Raw genomic sequence first — 6,190 nt, 5'->3', positions numbered from 1 at the left:
TAAAAAAAATTTAAAAATATATTTTATTTATAGAATATGGTATAATATTAATAAGAAAATAATGTTTCAAATATTGTTTAGATTCTACTTATTAAACATGAATAAGAGTAATAGGCAATTGAATGTATGATATAACAATTAAATAAAAAGTTCAAATATTTCACAAACACTTCTTTAAACAAATTAAAAATAAATTCCATGAAAGTGGGATGTTACTTACATGTGCGTTATTTGTGCGTTCACACGTTACTGGTATGGGACGCGCATTTGTTTCAGATGTATATTTTTTAATAGAAAAATGTCTGGTACCTGTTAAAAAATAATAATTGAATGTATAGAAAAGTGTCAGGTACCCGTGAAAAAATAATAATTGAATGTATAGAAAAATGTCGGGTACCCGTAAAAAAATTAATTAAATGTATAGAAAAATGTCTGGTACCCGTAAAAACATTTAGATCAATAAAAAATTTTAATATAAATTATGTGTATAGTAAAAGATAAAAAAATATAATAAAAAATAAAAGCTAAAAAAATTATGATGGAATGTCATGACATCAACTCATGACATCGCGCCTGCAGAACTGGATGAAAGATTCAGTTTGTACTTAACAGATACAGAATATTCTATGGGAATATTATGTAATCCTATGTGGCGCATATTATGTAGTCCTATGCGTTCGTACGGGTTCTGGTGTGGGTTGGACCGGGTTTATCAAATACATATAGTATTAAGTAAAAAATCGAAGAAAAAAATTTATATGAAATTAAAATATAAAAGATATTGTTTAAACAAAACTCTTAAATTGATAAAAAAAAAGGTTAATCGAGTTGTAATAATAGAATGGTTTATAAAGTTTAATAAATTAGAGAAATGAATATCTAAAATCAGAATTAGTTGAAATATATGTATATGTATATATATATATATATATATATATATATATATATATATATATATATATATATATATATATATATATATATATATATATATATATATATATATATATATATATATTATATTGAAAAAATGTTAATATAAATTAGAGAAATGAATATCTAAAATCAGAATTAGTTGAAAAAATGTTAAATATATGGTAATATATATAATTTGGACTATATTTTTAATCCAATGGTAATATATATATTATATTGAAATATGAGAAAGACATATTTAAATTAAATATATGTCTTTCTATTAAATATAAAGAAAGGACATATTTTGACATTATTAATAAATTTGTTTTTACTAAAACTGTTTTACATCAATAATATATATTTTAACTTTTCATATATTAAATTCGTGTGTTTGAGTGAACTTTGTCATGGTTACCCGTGCGTTCGTACGATACTGGTGTGTTACTCGTACGTTCGCACGATACTGATGTGTTACCCGTGCGTTCGCACAGGTACAAGTGTGTTACGCCCATTTATACCAGAAATATTTCATATTAATAAAATTTTAATAAAAGAAACTAAGAAAAATGAAAGACAAAATATAAGAGAAAATTAAAAAACCAAAAGTAAATTATTTAATTATATAGAAATTTAAGAAAATGATCGATGTTTTTTTATTTTTCCGATTTCGTTTCAATAATTTGTCTTGCTTATAAAATAAGTTTATGAATTAAAAGAAAAAAATAGGAAAATCATGAATAATAATATAACTATTTTAAATTAACAGTATTCTCAATTCTCAATCCACATAGCTTCATGGGTTTGCCACATTAAACCACCACTTTCTTGGAATATAAAAATCCCTTTAATTAAGTACATTGTCTTCCATGGTATCCTCTGAGCTCTCATTATTATTCTAAATGGTTCTTAAGTTTTTAACTAATTAATCATCCATGTTTAACTAATTATATAGTAAGGAATTATCTGATATCATGTCATGACATACCAAGCATCTCATATGTGTTTTCTCTAGGAGACGTAGGTGTGAAGCCAAGGTTTTCTTGTTTAGTTTCCACCACTTTAATTGATTCAGATGAATATTAATTAGATTAATCACCTAATCAGATGCAACAAAACCTTGAAAACCACCAAGTTATTTGACATAACTGTTTTTCTAATTTCCATAAAACAATAATTGAGATTTTCTGCTTACAAAAAATGTAAGCCATTAAACCTCTCGACAATGGGATTTCCATCAGGTTCAATTAGATCACATGCACTCCAAGAATTCCAGCGGCCCAAATTGGAATCACTTGGATCAAAGTTTTCAATTCCTCCATCTGTCTCCATGAAAATCATTTGATCTCACTTTTTGTAACCTGAACTTCAAGTACCTCATGGAAATTCATCAACATAATCATAGTGCCTGAAGGTCAAAAGTCATATACAATTATACACATGTCATCAGAAAAATATAAAGCACTTAATTGTGTACGCTCGATGGATGCAAAATCTGAAAAACTCACCTTATCAGGACTGTAGTAGCCACCTTAGCAGAAGGAAGCACAATCTGTTGGCCTGGAACACAAAGTTTGTGATTTGTAAGACAATCAATGTGTCGACTTGTTTACATGACGGTAGTGTTGAAAACCCTTGTAGTCTTGTTTCCTGAATTGCAATGGAAGATAGTATAACAGTAACTTTCAAGTGAAACTAAAAATGTAAAACAATTTCAGTAATCTTGTATCACCTCACAAGTGTGTTTGATAGGCATGAGCTAGGCCCTTAAAACCAAATTCTAAGACATGGATGTAATGTTACCTCCAACTCTTAGAAGGCCATGAAGATGGCAGTTGGTTATCCTCCACAGTGGCAGGCGGCTCAACTGGTATGTGAATGAATTGCTTGATTCTTTAAGTACATATAAACCCTTTCAAATTTAATTTCCCTTCATTGCAGATTATGGTTAGTGAATTCATATACACGCGTTAACCGAAGAGTTGGAATTTCATAGTCTGTCAAACTTCTAAACTTCTATTTACAGACACTTCATTTTAGGGGTGCTGTTCAATCTGCAAGCAAGATAACCAAATAGTATCAGTACGTGTTTGGCCAAAATAATTTCATGTTTTGTATCAATACAATGGGAAAATAATAGAGGTTTCAAGAGATTTTTTGGCCTTAAAGCAAACTGTGCCTTATTATTTATGTTGTTTTCAATAGTTGCAATTTACTCATCATTAAACACACTCGTTCATGAAAGGAGAAAAGTATGCAATCAAACTGAAACAGATGCAGCAATGACTCTTTACGAATTGGAAAGAAAACATACCAGAACTCTGAAGAAGATCAGCAGTCAGATCTAGAACACTGAAGTTTCTAGAAATATGCCCCAAAAATCAAATTGATTAAATATCTGAGTCAATAGGAATCTGCCCCAAAAATCCAAATGATGAAACATTCGAGTCCATGAGTGCTCCATTCATAAAATGGGAGTTTGTGTCAACACTATTAAATGATTTAACCGCTGCATCACCAATAGTTGGGCATAACCGACTACTGATAAAGAAAAGGACTGAAAATACATTTCTAATATGATAAGCCAAGTCTAAATATATTAGATATTCATATGATGGTAATAAATAGGAACATACAGAGGAATCAAACACCGTATACGAAACATAAGAGGATTGAAACGATTACCATAATTCAAATAATCAATGCCCTGTGATCAAACAAAATAAGCATAAAAAAATTAGTAAACTGCAGTTTATATGTACAGATTAGTACAAACTTCTTTTCAAATATTTGGGAAGTGAACTGCAGTTTATATGTACAGATCAGTACAAACTTCATTCCACCTCAATAAAACATAGCCTAAGACAAATGAAAGTATCACCTTGATTGTTAGTTATACCAAACGTAACAAAAGCCTCGACGCAAACCTGACTGATAACTGTCAAAGTCAGCTTTACCTTCGGCCCATTAACGCATACATCAAGAAGATCAAACCTAAATCAGAAAAAAATGTCAACATCTAATACAAATGATAAAATATCTAATAAAATTCATAACTACTGGCTAGTAGGCTACAAATATTGTAAACCAAGATAATCTATTCAAACCAAGACAATAACACTTCTCCTTGCAACTAACTTCTGCAACTCTAACCAACCTACAAAGCTTCAAATTATCCCACCTTCAACCATTATGTCAGTGGTGAACTTTCCTTGTGAGCTGCTCCGTTATTTTACATTTTGCTACAAAAAAAATGGGAACCGTTATCACACAGAAACATAATCACATATAGGAATCACCTCCTAAAATTAAAATGTGCATACACCACTTCTAGTATAGAGCCACACTAAACTAAAGGGATGTATGAAGAACACTTATGTTTTAGTGTCGGCATCGACATTATGACACCTTCAAATTTTGATGTGCAAAAACAGTACCTGAAAGTGTTGTATTAAAGCCATTATTTAGAATAAATGATATAAGGGCTCAATGTCTGCCTTTAAACTTGAACACACACACAACACTAACAGGGCACTATTTTTCAAATTTGATCAAAAAACAATATACAATTAAAATTTTATTAGAAATGAGAGATTACTACCTTGTAGATACGAAAGTCATCCAAAAAACTACAGCTTTGACAGATTGCTTCTGTCCATGTTGTGAATTCAATGCCAAGAACAAAGTATAAAACAAGGAAGAAGAGGAACACAAGAATTGGTTATAACTGCTATTCTTTTACTTTCTCTTAAAACAAGATTACAAGTTTACAAGAATAACAAATAACCTCTCTCACCCTAAATTAGGATTTGCAGCTTAGCAATGATGAGAGACTAGTATGCTATTTATAATAAAACCTAACATACTAACTAATGGGCTTTTTTCCACAAGACCCATTATACAAGCCAACTTAATAAACAAGCTAACTTAACAAATTAGGGTTTAAACACTAAAACCTAATTTAACATGCTAACAACCCTAGCATCTTCGACACAAGCATGTGAACAACCTTCGACTTCATGCTCAATCCTATCGAACCAAGAAGCTACCTTTCGACCATACTAGAGTTCGATCCAATATCTCACAAATCTCCACCTTGGACCTAACTCTACAACGTCAAGGAACAGACTAGCTTTCTTCATGCAGCTTTATCAACTGCATACAGTGGAAAAACTTGCAACTCGGCAATGTCTTGGTGATCATATCAGCAGCATTGTCTTCAGTCGAAACCTTCAACACTTGGACTTCTCCACGCTCGATTACTCCTCTGACGAAATGCAGCCTCACATCAATGTGCTTAGTTCGCTCATGATAGGCTGAATTCTTCGACAGGTGTATTGCACTTTGACTATCACATTTAACAGTGATACCTCGACCTTGAAGTTTCAGCTCCTTCGCAAAACCTTCAAGCCACAATGCTTCTTTCACAGCTTCAGTTAGGGCAATATACTCCGCTTCAGTGGTTGATAGAGCAACAACCTTCTGAAGTGTTGCTTTCCAACTAATTGCAGTGCCAAACATAGTGAAAACATATCCAGAAATAGATTTTCTGGAATCCATACAACCTGCATAATCAGAGTCGACATATCCTTCTATTACTGCTTTACTATCTTCACCCAAGGCTCCACCATAAATTAGGACTCTATTCAGAGACCCATTTATGTACCTTAAAATCCACTTCAATGCTTGCCAGTGAGCCTTTTCAGGATTCGCCATGTACCTGCTTACAAGACTGACTGCGTAAGCTATGTCGGCTCTAGTACAGACCATAGCATACATCAAAGAGCCGACTATATTAGCATATGGGATGTTATTCATATAGGCTCTTTCGACATCAGTACTGGGACACTGATCAATACTCAGCTTGAATTGAGGGTTTGTTGGAGTCACAACTGGCTTCGAATTCGACATACCATACTTTTCAAGAATCTTCCGTAGATATGCCTCTTGAGATAAGCATATCTTCGACTTCTTTCTATCTCTCCGAATGTCAATTCCAAGAATCCTGGAAGCAGCTCCCAGATCCTTCATATCGAACTCCTTATTGAGTTCAGCCTTCACCCTCATCACATCTTCAACACTGTTACTTGCTATGAGAATATCATCCACATAAAGCAACAAAATAACAAATGAATTACCAGGTCGAAATCTGAAGTAAACGCAGTGGTCGAACTGACTTCTAATGAAACTTATGCGTGCCATGAACTTGTCGAATCTCCTATTCCACTGTCGAGGAGATTGTTTCAGCCCATACAAAGATCTCTTTAACTTGCAC

Source organism: Vicia villosa, linkage group LG5 (assembly GCF_029867415.1).
Source record: "Vicia villosa cultivar HV-30 ecotype Madison, WI linkage group LG5, Vvil1.0, whole genome shotgun sequence".
Lineage (NCBI taxonomy): Eukaryota > Viridiplantae > Streptophyta > Magnoliopsida > Fabales > Fabaceae > Vicia > Vicia villosa.
The sequence above is the reverse complement of the archived record's forward strand: the minus strand, read 5'-3'. Positions refer to the sequence as shown.